General features: G+C 39.8%; 1 long non-coding RNA gene across 1 annotated transcript in view; it reads left to right on the top strand.

Annotated features, from left to right (window-relative positions):
• The first annotated feature begins 9272 nt into the window (after window positions 1-9272).
• The window catches only part of LOC122796019, a 387432-nt gene continuing 381066 nt past the window's right edge, over window positions 9273-15638 (top strand). Inside the window, exon 1 of the long non-coding RNA XR_006363888.1 lies at window positions 9273-9336. This is a non-coding gene — a long non-coding RNA (uncharacterized LOC122796019). The remainder of the gene's footprint in view (window positions 9337-15638) is intronic.

Below are 15638 nucleotides of genomic sequence, written 5' to 3'. Positions count from 1 at the left end.
CATCCATTGGTCAAGATTCCTCTTGAACAAGGCCAGAGAGGTGCTCTGCCTCACATGTACCGGGATTTTGTTCCACAGCATAGGGAGTCTCTGGGTGATGAATCTGTCCCTCCAGCACGTTCTATTTATAACCGTGTCAAGGTTTAAGTCTCCCGCCCTTGTGGTTCTGAGGGATCTAGATTTTTGAGGTGAAGCATATTCATCAAATCTGGGTTTGACATGGCCTTATATGTCAGGCACAGGTCACCTCTGAGCAAGCGGTATGAGACTGAATAGAGCTGGAGTTCTTTCAGTCGGGCAGCATAAGACATATTTTTGAGACCCTTTATCCTTTTGGTGAGGAACTTTTGGGGCCTTTCAAGCTGCAGCAGGTGTCTGGTCAGATACATTCGAACAGGCATTGTACTCAATCGTAGGTCTAATGAGTGATGAGTACAGGGGACGATGACCTCCCTTGATCTAGATGTGAATCCCTTCATGATCAGGTGGGCGATATAGAAGGTTTTCCTAACTACTTTAGCAACATGAGTGTCAAGCGAAGGCTACTGTCAACCTGGGTCCCCAGATCCCTGGTGACTTTTTCTGTGCTCAGTGGATTGCCACCTATATGGTAGCTAGGGGTAACCTTGTTTTTCCCGAAGGGTATGACTATGCATTTTTGGCGTTTAACTTCAGGCCATGGCTCTGGCACCAGTTATCCGTTTCTGTGAGGCCCTTCTGGAGGATATCTGTGTCAGATGTGTTTTCGACTATGGCCCAGTTTGCAGTCATCTGCAAACTTTGTCAGCCATAACCCTCCTGTGTTTGCTTGTACTTCAGAAAAGTAGATGCCGAACAAGAGTGGACCCAGGACTGAGCCCTGTGGGACACCACTTGTGACAGGCTTTGAGTCTGACATGGCTCCAGCAACTCTGACCCTGTGGGTTCTGTCACTTAGCCAGTTTGCAACCCATCTTGTGATGTATGGGTTTACATTCAAGCTGATGAGTTTTTCGATGATACCTGAGTGGGGTATTGTGTCAAAGGCCTTTGCCAGGTCGAGGTAGGCTGTATGGACTGCCTTTCCCTCATCAATGGCCTTGGTGACTGTCTCGAAAAAGTCAACCAAGTTTAAGAGGCAGGATCTGCCTTTGACAAAGCCAAACTGGGTTGGATCCAAAGTCTGCAAGTTCCCTATGTCTTTATTTATGAGTTCCATTATGATCCTCTCCATGGCTTTGCAGATAAGGCTTGTCAAGCTAATGGGGCGGTAATTTCCAGGGTCTGTGGAGGCACCGCCTTATGAAGTGGGACCACAGTCGCGCGCCACTACTTGGGTAATATCCTGAGGTGAGGCTAAGATTAAACAGCTGTCCTAACTGTGGGTTTAATTCCTCGTTGAGTTCGTGAAGCACACAGCCGGGGACACCATCCGGTCCCATGGATGCTGTGTTTTTTGCCTTAGTGAGGGCAGTTCTCACCTGGGCGTTGGAGATGTTTGGGAGGCTACAATCCTCTGGAATAGATATCTCTCCTTTTGGGGGGGGGGAGAAGTTTGCACTGAACCTGTCAGCCAGTATGTTGGCAATGTGTAGGTTCAGTAATTTTCACATCATTTTGAACTAATTCTGAGCATATCTGGGAGTTTCCTCCTAGGTTTCTAACATAGCTAAAGAAGGCCTTATGATTCTCTTTAGAGTCCTTGGCGATTTTTCTCTCAAAATTTGCCTTGGATGATTTTATGAGAGCTCTTAGTTTTTTACTTATAATGATCAAAGGTGTCTTACCTTTCAAGGATTTTGCTCTATCTTGTAGTAGCTTCCTCCTTTTGTTGTAGAGCTTGTTTATGGCTGGGGTCCACTAGACTGGACGCTTGCCTTTGGTACAGAGAGTCTTAGTTTTGTTTGGGATTGCCTGATCCATGCAGTCCAATCTTGGTCAATGTCTTTCTGTCAGTATTTTTTTTATTTGTATTGATAAGTTCATTTAAAAATTGTTATCCTTGACAGTGTAGCTTATGTTGTGGCTAAAAAGGGTCCTGGGACCAGTTCACTTTCCTGGTTACCAAAGTATAAATAAATATGAAATAGAAAAAAGAGGGGAAATATGACAGAAATAATTGAGGAGCTAGTAAAGCACATTTTAAGTCTGCATCATTCATGAGAAAGAAAAATTCTCCCACTGAAGGCATTGGGAAGTAGTAGACAGTCTAAGTTTAGAGTCCTACTACTTGTCACTTGTAAATGTATACCAAGGATTATTTACTGCAGTGAGAGTTTTCACACCATAGCATGAGAGTATGGGGGGGGGGGTATCAAGTTTGTTAGGACTACAAAAGACTCCTCTTACAAAAAAATGTTTTTATGTGCCTTCTTTTGCTGCAAGTTGCTAATAGCTATTTACATCATAGAACAAGCTCTGGCAGACAGATAACTGAGGCTCAGTCAGGTAAACAGAGAAGCAGCTCTTTTACAGATGGTGTGTTTAGATGACAGTGCTTCACAGTCCTGCCATTATATTTTAATGGCATGAGAAAACAGCACCACTTCCTTATGTCTGACATGAGTCATATAAAGAGGACTCGAAATGAATTCTGGGAAGAAGGAAGGATAGCAAGAAAATAAGATCACATTACCAAGGAAGGCCCCATTGTCCACCATTTTGAGAGAAACACATTAACATGATAAAAGACGCACTTGGAGTGATTATGAGGCATTAAAATAGCTCAAAAACAAAGGAACAATGAAAAAAATATGTTTTTTGAGTTCCAGGGTGGCATTTTCCTTTAAGTGTATTTAAGGAAGGTTTTCTTTTGTGTTATTTCAGTCTGATGGCAAAAGCATTTACTGTGATTGTTGGAAGTCTTAAGTGCTTATTGACTTTTGGCTTTTATCACTTAACTGGAAGCAAGAACCAAATTCTGTCCAAAAAGTTAATGTTCAGCACTAACAAAATAATGGTTTTGAAGCAACTAAAAAGTTAATGCTTGAGAAGGTACATGAATCAAATCTAGAAAATGTAAAAGTGTAAAGGAAGCTCAAGAGATGTACTTCTCTGTTCAAGAATGTTGACAGAAACAAAACAAGTTTTCCATATTCATTCCATAACAACATTCCAAAGAAAGAAATGATAGCATTCCCAGTTCCAAGACGATTTTGTAATGGGGAAGATCCAGTGTCATTTTTTTTCAAGGAAGCTATGTATCGTAAATGTGAAAGTTATTAGTCCAAGTATCCTGAAACAATCACATTGACCACCACCATAGCCAGTTTTAGGCACCAGCAAACCCTGCGGTCGCTGGGGGCCCCCTGGTCCTGGGGGGCCCCCAACCACTGCAACTTATGTTATCTTGATATTTTGTAACATGTCTGGCAAACCAACAAAAGCTAGTACAGCAAGCGTGTATACTTAAACCAGGTAAGTAACAATAACTCATATTTATCTCCTTCAGAATTCAAAGATCTTTAGTTATAGTAACAGTATTTTGTCAGGTAACATACTTTACAATTTCATTAAGTATTTTACCAATGATATAATGCCCCAGCCCTAGTTAAGCCCTGTTGGTGGACATCCTCTTCACTAAAATTAACAACATAGCTAGCTTTAGGTACCTGCAATAACTGTGGCTGCAGGGGGGGGGGGGGCTTAATCCTCATTGACTGTGTGGGAGCCCCACAAAAGCTGCTGTTGGTTGTGGAAAATGAGGAGGAAAAATGTATGGATTTTCAATTACACTCTTTAACCTGAACAGGACTGTAATATGACCCAGTTAGGACAAAGCTGTAATGAACATAAGCAAAATAAGCACTAGAGAGATCAGCAGCCCAGGGTAACCGATATCAGTGCAAACTGTGGAGTTTAAGAAGAGCTGATGCTTCTAATCTTCAGGGATGGTTTCTTTTTCAGGATTTTTATACATACTGGCAGAACAACTGGTACTATAACTCTCAACATCTTTGCTGAAGAATTCTGTTCAGTGATAAAAATAATAGCATAATAAAGTCTCAAAATGAGGGACACATTTTATATATTACTTTAATGCACTTAAAAAAGTTACTAAAATAACACATTTTGCATCAACACGCATTTTTTAGACAATAAGTGTAAAACTCTGATTACTTGATTTAGTGTGACAGAGTAAAATTATGAGACACAATCAGGAATATCTGTGAAATCAGGGATAGTGATAGGTATTAATTTACTACTTACTGAGGTAAATAAAATTGTCTTAACCTTGTTGCTGTTTGATGACTGTTAAACAGCAGTCACTGATCTTGTGTAGCAGTACTAGTGTTGTACAATGTACTTGCTGAAATAAGTATAGAATTAACATTGCTGTGATGTGTGTGTGTGTGTAAAATATCACTGATTTTTATCAATGCACACATCCAATAATGACAATAAAAATAATAACACACACGTTATTCTTCTGGGTATCAATAAAAAATGTAGCGAACAAGTGATTATATTTCAAAAGTAAGGCATAATGTATGTCATAGGCATTCAGACACTTAGATCGTCTAGGTATCGGGTGGCCTCCACTCCCTAGACTGTATAAATAAATACATGGGGCTCCCTTAATCATTCTTGACTGTGGGGACCCCCAAAAAAGCTGTTTTTGGTTGAGGAAAAATGAGAAAAAAATGCTTTCATTTTCTGATTGCACTCTTTAGCCTGGATGGAGTTATATGATATGACCCTGTTAGGATAAAACTGATAGCCTCTGTCCTCAACCACAAAAATTCTAAAACATCCCTGCTCAGATGTTTGTGTACAGAAATTAACCGTAAGTTATGTGGGTGCTGGGGATTGTGTAGTCATCATTTCCTTTACTTTTCTAACAGACCTCAGAGGTATACAAAGAAAGTTACTTTAGCTCCTGTAGGGGCAGTGTACTGCCCGGTAGCAGCAAAGTAGAATACATTATTGCAGTCATTATTTATTTTCACTTTCCTCACAATCAAACATCAGACACATATACAGCTGGTTGCCTTTGGGGTTAGGATCGAGGAGTTAGTAGGTATGCTATACATATGTATTTCAGCAGTCACTTGAAATACATGACTGTGGCCATTTGAACCTCTGCTTTCATCCCAATCTAACACCAGAGGGTTGCATAGGCAGTGACTGTCTTTTTGGGAGGATTAGTGAGGCAGGCAGTATTCCCATACAGGATCTGTGTATCCTCACAATTGACTTTTTAATTTACTTGGAGCTCCTATTTTTGTCAGCTTTGAATTTTAAGTCTCGGGTACAACTTATGTCTTCACTGAAAGAAAAAAAAGACTGAAATTCTTTTTTCTTACTCACAATTTTTGTTTAGGCCACTTTTGGATTAAAAGGTTGGGAAATGCTCTAGCTTCTGGGCTTAATGGAGTTATTTCCTAAATGGTTATTTCTATGCTGACTTGGTCAAGAAAGTATATCGAAAAGAGAAAAGAAAAACTAAAGCTGAACAGCAATATTGAATTTCTTTCCTTAATCATCATTTCTGTTCAAGCCATCATTGGGTAAAAAGAAAAAAAAATAAACTTAAAAAGCACTTTAGAGCATATATAAAGTTATGGCTTCTTGAAAAAGCTGAAGAAAAAAGGTAAAATGTGAGAAATGGAAGAAAAAAGTAATGTGCATAAGTGGGAAGCTCGACATGGGGAAAACAGAGGGGAACTCTGGAGGGTGTGTGTGTGTGTGTGTTTTTTTTGGCGGGGGCTGAAACAGTAACCAGTGCCCTAGGGTTCCATTGCATATTAGTTCTGTCCTGTACATAGAGTTGTTGTAATGTATCCTTGTTACATCTAAATGGCAGTAACTGTAAATGTCTCTTTGTGAGATGGGCCAACACAGTGTGGTATGTATGCGTGTTGTAATAAGATCATTGTAACTACAGGTCAGTCTGTGTGTATTACTCCTAAAAGCCTGCAGCATGAACTAAAAAGATGGATAGGAGTAGTGGCAGTGACAGGGTGATACTTAGACTGAAAGGGGCCAGGGGCCCCCAACTTGACATTTGCTGGGGGCCCCCAAAATGCTAACACCGGCCCTGACCACCACAGTAAGTACATGTGTGATTAATGTATTAAAGTCTACATTCACATGACAGGTGTCATATCTAAAAAGGTCAGCAATGCATAAATCAGGAACTTGAGATCTGTGTGTTAGTGGGAATACAGGCATACAATGTACAGTTGCCCTTTATCCAATCTAATGGACAGCTGGAGAGAATTATGAAAGCAGTGAAACTTTCATCAGAAGCAGCAGTATTAGAGGAATTAGGATGAACATTTCGCAGTTTTGATAGACAGAAATACTCTGTTGTAGTGGCTCAGTCTTTCATCATGTCAGTTGCCAATGAGGATATAGATGAAAAGCAAATTAACTGATGCAGCAATGCATTAAATTTGTCAAAAATAGTACAAGATAAAGTCAATGCTGCAATAAAATCCAATGTAAGTGAAATCTCATGCCTATGAGTCAGAATGGGAGTAGCTGAAGATATGGGCTGGGATTCAGAAAGCTTTGCTGCATTAAGGTGAGCACTTTTTCATAATGTGCAGCTATATGCAAGGTGTATGCAGTTCTGAGACACATGCGCCACTAGTGTGGAATGCTGAGCAGCATGGATGGGCATGATAAATGCTAATTGCCTTATAATGACATGGTAATGAGCAACATTATTAAATTGAGCATCCTGGTATATGCAAATAAAGTTAAACAAGATGTCAGAGTTTTTCATAAATGTATAAAATTCACAATTCTGAGCTGTATATGCTATATAAATGAACTTCGATGAATGTTTGAGTTCATGCTAAGGGGAGTGATAAATAATGTTAGTGGCTGCTGATGCATTAGTAAATGTGTATCTGCAAGCAACACTTATTTCTACTATGAACCATTATGGTGCATGTTTTCACCCCCCTATATCATCTGATCATGATCAATGTTTCATGGACTCCATGATGCTGACATTGTGAACCAGTACCAAGTAAATAGGCAGACCATACAAGATATTGCACTCGTGTCATCCTTGACTGCAGCCCTGTTGGAGGTATGGAGTGCCTACCTCATTGGATACCAAGGTATGTGTGGCTTTTAGTGTACTAGTTACTTGGACCTTTTAGCAACCTACAGTGGAGATATCTCAGGCATCTGCCTTCAAATACTCTATCCTTTTTTTCAATGCCATGTTTCAGCACATGAGGTGGAAGATATGTGATTCTCACATACTACAGAGTAGAGAGGGAACACCATGCAGGATGTCTATGATATTTTATTTTTAACTATTTATTTTATTTAACATTTGTTTACTGGAAAAGTCCAACTGGGACAGAGCCCATTTTCAGCAGAGGCCCAGGGAGAAAGTTTCCAGGCACATATCTTTGAAATGCGGGAGGAAACTAGAGTACCCGGAGGAAAGCCATGTGAATGCAGAGAGGACATGCAAACCCCACACAGAAGGCACCCCAGCTGAGAATTGAATTGGAGATCCTCTTGCAGTGAGGCAGCAATGCTAACCACTGCACCACTGGGCTGCTATATGAATATGACCCACTTCCATAAGGTACCTGAGGCCATAGACTGCATCAGCATTGAAATAAAGGCTCCACTAGGTGAACTGAGAAGTAGGTATGTGAACCATGTCAGTACGTTAACTGCCAGGTGGTCTGAAATGCACAGTGAATCATCTACAATGTGTCTGCTGACAATCCAAGCAGTTATCACAACTCCCAGATATGATACATCTGTGACCTGTACTAATGTTTTGTAAGAGGTGATGTCTCTCAACAGCATCTTATGGATATGCCCTAGAACTCTGACTGATGACACCCATCAGAAATTCAAAAAATTAAACAGACCACAGCCACAGCTATGCTTATCATAAATAATGAATGTTATTAAGTATGTGTTTGGGGTGCTAAAGGAAAGATTTTGCTGTCTGCATTTATTTCCCTGGCAAATAATTTCAGCATGTGCAATGTTGCACAATATCATATTTATGAGGCAGTAACAACAGGGTAGGCAGTTGCAGGAGCAGTAGTCTGAAAAATACCAGACAGTGGGGGTTGAGTCAGATGAGGAGTTGATACAGGAGCCATTAGCAGGAGATGATTATACCAGATGGAGGCAGGCACAGTATGGAGTGGTACTGGCAAAGAGGCATTGGCTTGTACACACCATCAGAACATAGTTAGCCAGAGTAAAACAGATATACTACAGTAAAACTTATACATACAAAGCCAAGAACACCTGGCCATGCTTATCCATGCATAAGCTGGACACAAGGTGCATTAGACAGAGGTAACCCAAGTAGCTATGCATAAAGGACAGTACAAGGTAGCCTTCATTTGTTCAGGTGGGGGAGGGATCACATGTGAGGATGTTTTTCACAGGGAAATATGTGAGTGCTGAGGACATTTAAAAGAAGCAGTTCTGTTGTGTGTATGGCTTTTCGGTGGGGGACTTAAAGTAAAAGGCTTTGTGAAGTGCTACTGTCAATGAAGTGTGTGATGTATTCTGAGCTGTGGTTAGTGCTCCTAGTAACATGTCCTGCCCTCACTGCTAGTATCTCCAGCAACCTGTCCTTTTTGTGTGTTATGTGTCTACTGAGCATGCACAGACATAAAGTCTGTGTCTATGCTCTGTATAGGGGATGCAGTGCCCCCATTCCCAGTGTCCAATACACACAGTCTACTTATTGACTGTGCTAGCTCATCCCCATCATCATCATCATCATCATCACCATCATCAGAGGCTGTAGATCCTCCCATTTCAGCCACTGGCAGTTCCAAAGTGGTGGCGCTTGATAAAGAATCACTTTTGAATTCACCAAAGCACAATATCCTGTGTAAATATGATCCAGCACCAGAAGTATACATGAAAGTAAGCTGTATGACTAGTACCATTTAAAAAAGCAAACATTTAAATTTCATACCTTGTGCAGATGGCCATACAAGGGGGAATCCTTGTTGTTCCTGTATACTACAAATCAAACATCTTTAATAAGTTAGACAGTGACTAAAGGATCAAAATGACATACAGCAGGTTCTTGCAGGGAACCTTTTAAGGGCTTCAGTATAAGACTGATGCCTGGAATAGTTTGGCCCAGGTAGTTACCCATGCCATTAACATTCCACACATGGGGAAACAGTATCATCACCATCAAAGTGATATGAGGCATAGACTTCCTGACATCCTGGGTTGATGAGAGAATGCGGTTATGTTACCTACACATATACCCTGCCATCATGTGCCATTCACATATGTTACACAGTTCTGTTTTTCTCCCCATAGCCCCTGACAGTATTGCAGAAATTGTACAGCTGCACAAGAGGACGTTAATGCACCTAAATGAACATCAGTGTGAGTATACTTGCTTCATGTTTTACAGGTTTTAATGTTAACAATCTGCTCAAGTAGTGGAGATGGAGTTTCACACAGTATTAGTTTTATACATTTATGACATTTCTGTGTTAACTTCTGTAGGATAAAGGTCACAGTATGACTGTAAGATGGCATTACCATCTGTGTACATGCATGCTGTCATATAATTGCAAAACTATCTCAAGACATTAGGGCTTTGTTTTCACATTGTGATGATGCTGGAGTGTTTATGTTCTACCCCATATGCATTATCATATAATTTGTAATATAAGGTGTTTGTTTAACTGTAGTAACTACAACATTAGAAAGTAGAAATATGTTTGCATGAGCTACATTTTTTATTGTGGAAATTAGTCTCACAGAGTCTCATTGTCAATATACTTGGTCTGATGATACTGTTTTTCGGCAGCCTTCCCTCATATTGTAAATGCAGCTCAAAATGTTAAGGCTCTGCCTTGTGGATTTTTTGAGAAGTATTACATTGTACTTGAAGTCATACAGTATTTTCTGTATTTTGCTTTTTACTGAATTCCAGAGCTGCTACAGTTTGCTTGACTAAGTTTCTAATTTTGTGTTTAAAGTAGTCAACTGGTCGTTATTGTGTTAGACTGCACATCCCTCTAGTTAAACTCTTTTCCTTCTGCTTTTCCACTTGTTTTGCCATTTTTTTATATTAGTTTGCAGTTTTCAGTCTGTTTGACTAAAGTTCCTTATACTGTGCATTTTGTTTTGCATGATTGCTATTGTGACAGATAGCATTTTTGTCTTGTTATACTAATGTTCCTCTTGTGCTATTGTGTTAGATAGCATTCCCATTTTGTTAAACGGTGTTCTCCCTATGCTTCTCTACTTTTGCTCCTTAATATTCCTCTTGTGCTATTGTGTTAGATAGCATTCCCATTTTGTTAAACAGTGTTCTCCCTATGCTTCTCTACTTTTGCTCCCTAATGTTCCTCTTGTGCTATTGTGTTAGATAGCATTCCCATTTTGTTAAATGGTGTTCTCCCTATGCTTCTCTACTTTTGCTCCCTAATGTTCCTCTTGTGCTATTGTGTTAGATAACATTCCCATTTTGTTAAACGGTGTTCTCCCTCTGCTTCTCTACTTTTGCTCCCTAATGTTCCTCTTGTGCTATTGTGTTAGATAGCATTCCCATTTTGTTAAACGGTGTTCTCCCTATGCTTCTCTACTTTTGCTCCCTAATGTTCCTCTTGTGCTATTGTGTTAGATAACATTCCCATTTTGTTAAACGGTGTTCTCCCTATGCTTCTCTACTTTTGCTCCCTAATGTTCCTCTTGTGCTATTGTGTTAGATAGCATTCCCATTTTGTTAAACAGTGTTCTCCCTATGCTTCTCTACTTTTGCTCCCACTTATACACTTAGTGCTCTGAATTGTCTTTTTACTTGGATTTCTGGTCAGGGTGTTAACTTGCCGAGGACAGGTTATTCTGTGGCGAAGAATAATTTGCTACTGTTTTCGAAAGGTGGACATTATTGGCGGAGGCTCTAGCTGACTTTTTATTGGTTACTTTACTTCATCTCCTCAGTTTCACTGTGCTGAATGGTGCACCACTGCTCAAGACAGTATTTGACAGAAGCAGGTGCTTTCAGTTAAAAATGTTTCCCTTGGAACTATATATATAGTCCCACGTCAAGCTGAAACTGTAGTAATCACAGAACTAATCATCGGTACAATGTTGCACATCTAAACTGACATCATAGTCAACTTCTACTTGATGTCTTAGTACAACTGACTTCTAAAGTGCATAGTGTTTTAATTATTAGAACCCAATTTACTCAAATCGTATTATTTTCTGTTTTATTAAATAGTGAATACAGCAACTGAAACTGTTTTATCTTCCCATCTTTCTTAGCTGTCAGTACATCCTTAGGGCCCAATACTTCCTGTGCTACTTATTAAGTTATCCCCCTAAACCAGAAAATGTCCAATCTCACTATATCAGATATTTTACCATTTAATCCATTATCCTAACACGCCTTGACCTTTGGCTCACAGTGAAAGCAGTGGAAGGTCATCCAATTAGTTTTCCCTCTTTCGGCATCCTCATAGTATTTGGTATACTCAGACACTATTAACAACTGCCTGATGCTTATAGACAATGATCCATTTCTGAGTTTGGCACTATCTGTTTGCAAGTACCTGGCCAAATTGAAGAAATCATTGTTACAACCAAACATATTCTGTGAAACTCACACACATCCATCAAACCCCGCACATACCCATATCAAATTAGCCCATGTTGAGGCAGTTAAAAAATTCTTACCCAAGCCTCAATGACCCACTAAGAGCAGGGCCCATTGATGCACAGATCCATCATTTGGTGTCAACACCACAGGATGCCACCATGAAACAGGATATCCCAAATCCAGTAGACTAAATCAAGCTATAAACACAAATAGAAATGTACTAGTGAATGCTGATTCCATAGTTAGACACACTAATTCTGCAATCGTGAGACTGAACAAAAGCAAGACAGTGAGTTTTCACTCAGGAACTATGACTGATGATGTTTCAATGTCCCTGAGGACCCTTAAAGCTGACAAGCATGGTAATGACATTGTGGTAGTCCATGTTGGAGTAAATGTCCTGGTGCAGAGAACCCTGAATGGTATGCAGATATTTGACAGAGCTATCTGTGCATGTCACAAATGCAGGAAAGACTTTCATATTGACTGGGATCCTTCTATCACTAAGAATGATGTCAAAGCATAAAGAAAATATGATTGGCTTTAACAATCTGTTAAATAGTTGGTGTCATTCTAGAGGGATCCAGTATGTGTCAGCAAGAAATGAGATTCTTTACTGCCAAACTTGCTTTACCAAGGACGGTTTGTACCTCCCATTCCAAGGCTTCTGCATACTGACAGAAGCCTTTGCTACCCCCATTGTGCCTCTTTTAGACAAGTTCCAGCTAATGGATCTCCCAATTTAACTTTTAAACCAGCAGCCAACCACTGAAACATATCAAAGTGGTTCCCTTCAAAGGTGGAAGTCAAAGAAGCAAACTGCTGGGTCTCAAGACCCTCCTGCATTTAGAGCACATCTATGTATGTGCGATAGCAGAAACCTGGTTCAAGAGCCCAGAGAAAACACTCCCTCATTGGCTAGGTTTAGTACTTACCATTTGTTTAGACCTAGTGAGAACTGTGGTGGCATATCTATATTTGTTAGAGGACACATTACCTCCAAACAGACACTTAGAAACCCACAACCTGAACTTATAGAGATTCAAATCATACTAAATCACATCAAGTATCAGATCATTGCATGCTACAGGACCCCCTATATGCCCAACAAAACGCTATAAGATTTCTAAGTATTCTTGGTAATCTCCCCATATGCAGAAACTCTTATTATCCTGTGAGACTTAACTATCCAGTGATAAACTGGGAAACATGCACTACTGATGTACAATATGCACAAATATTCTTACATTACGTAAACAAGAATTCCCTGGACCAGATTTGTTAAGAAGTTTAGTAGTGGACAGAATATACCTGAACTGGTCCTTACAGATTTAGAATCTATATGCATTTTTACCATAGCGTCCCCCTCTCTGGCAAGTCTGACCACAAGCAAGTAATATTCTCTATCAAAATCTCAAAATCAACAGGTGCAAACATCATAGATTTTAAAGAATCCAATTGTACAAAACACCTACAATTCTATGTTGGTCTCCTAAATCTGAGTATAACTGTATTGTTCAAAATGTTAATATGACTAAGATATATGCAGACAAATTCTACTCACACTTGGACAAATGCATTAACCTGAAAATCCCAACTAGATCCAAACAACTGGGGGTGTTTATAACCAAACCAATGTGGTGGCCCACAAGCATAAAATAAACTATACAACAAAAGAAACTCTTTCATATGTCCAGTAAAACAAAAGACCCTCATATCATGGATGATATTAAGCAGTTAGTTAAGAACTGAAAAAAAAAAAAAGTTAATCAGAAAAAATGGTGTCCTATGAAATCAGACTAACAAAAGAACACAAAGACAACTGTAAATCCTTATTCAGTTATGTCAGGAAAACGAGGAATAACACTCAACACTGCTCAGAGCTTATTCACAATGGTGTTACCTACACGATCCAGTGGATATTGTCAACATGCTGGTAAGCAAATTTAGTGCCAATTTCACCCCAGAATCAAATATGCTGCTTTTATACCAGGGAGTCTTAGACCACCAACTATTACAAAAGGACATGTATTAAAAATAATCTCCATAATGAAGAATACCTTATCTATGGGGCTGACAGAATACCTGCTTGCCTAATAAATTGCACTAAGCAAGCACTAGCAGACCAGCTCCTTAATCTCTTTAACCTGAGTCTGGCAAAGAGCTTTGTCCCACAGATGCAGCATACAGTTGCTGTGATTCCACATCACAAGAGAGACCCTACTACTGACTCTAAAAATTATGGAACCGCTAGTCTAACAAGCCTTATATGCAAAGACATGGCATGTACCACAACTGACCTAATTAACCATGATATCAAAAATCTTATCAGAGTAGGCCGCAGTGGTGCAGCGGTTAGCATTGTCACCTCACAGCAAGAGGTTCTCCCGTTCGATTCTCGACTGGAGCGCCTTCTGTGTGGAGTCTGCATGTCTTCCCTGTGGTCGAGTGATGTATAAAGACATGCAGGTAGGTGTGTGTGTGAATGAGTTAGCATTCTTTGAAGGTTGGGCATCAGGCTGGCAACTCAGCACTGTAAAAATCCACTGCCAATCATTAGTGGACCGGAGTTCCTCTGTGGCGACCCCAAACCGGGAAAAGCTGAAAGACATCAAAAATCTTATCATACATGATCCTCTGCAATTTGGTTTTGTTAACAGTATATCTTCTCTCACAAATATGGTAAACTTCTTGAAAACAATGGCCCAAGCAGTAGAGTGTGAGCTAACAATCCTTACAGCATGCCTAGACCTCATCAAAGCATTTTACACCATACCACATGCCAATATAACAAACAAGTGCCACATGCAAATATAAGCAACAAGCTATATGAGCTCCAAAATTACCCATATGGGTTAGATGGTTAGCAAACTGCCTTAGGGACAGAACTCATACATTGAGAGTAGGGTACTGGGGGTCTGTATTAGAAAACCAAATGTCCAAAGCTGCGAATGCCTAATGAGCGACATATATACACCGAACTACCACAAGAGCGTAGGACCTAAATGTCGAAAACTGCAGTACCGAATGCATTCCAAACTACAACAGCGCCACACAGGTAAGTAAAACACACATAAACAAACTTCACTAATCACACTTTTGCAGGGGGGCAAGCCCCCCTGCACCCCCCATGTGGGGGGCTGTGCCCCACACCCCCCTACATATATATATATATATATATATATATATATATATATATACACACCAACTCCGAGATCACACTACGGTCAAGAAAAAGATATATTTCCTCTTACCCACGATCACCCTGCTGGCCACGGGAATTAGTTCGGTGTTCTGGTTTTCAATATTTAGGTCCTTCGCTCTTGTGGTAGTTCGGCTTATATGTGTCGCTCATTAGATGTTCGCCGTTTTGGATGGTCGAGCATCTAATATAGACCCGGGTATTGGGACCACTATTATTTGGTATCAACTTCTCAAATCTCCATCTGTCAGATGATGATCTTTAGTTAACAAAATTTCCAGATGATTTTAAGGTGGGAGTCCTTGTCAAGTCCCCTTCTGGCATATAAGCACTACAAAAGGAGCCTACTCTTGTCAGTAACTGGTATGTAAAAAATAGTTTCATACATAATACTAAAAATTGCAACACTGTTACATTCTGAATGTAACTCCTAGTTCCAGTATACATAACATACCACTCCAACCTGAGAAAGACGTGAGAGACCTGGATAGTTAGGTGGATTGCTCCCATAAGCACTACCATTACATTGCAAAAGTTAAGAGAGAATCCTTTTACTTCACACAGCTCATAGCAAAAGCTATCCCCTACAGATTAAAAGAATTCTTCACCTCCTTGTTTTCTGCACTAATCTGTCCTATCATAGAGTCCAATGCCCCCAGTGGAATATACCTCACTAAGCATATCAAACAATTAGAAAGACCTCTTAAAAAGATTAAGACTTAAAAAACCTACACTATCAAAACACACTGGAAGCACAAGCTCTATATTCAGTATATTATAGACTCCTTAGAGGTGATCTGTGTTTTGTTTATAAAGCAGTAAGGATCCAATTTTCTAAGAGCTCTTGTAGCTTCAAAAAATCAAACAATC

Source organism: Protopterus annectens, chromosome 2.part2, assembly GCF_019279795.1.
Source record: "Protopterus annectens isolate FY-2018-M chromosome 2.part2, PAN1.0, whole genome shotgun sequence".
Lineage (NCBI taxonomy): Eukaryota > Metazoa > Chordata > Ceratodontiformes > Protopteridae > Protopterus > Protopterus annectens.
The sequence above is the reverse complement of the archived record's forward strand: the minus strand, read 5'-3'. Positions and strand labels throughout refer to the sequence as shown.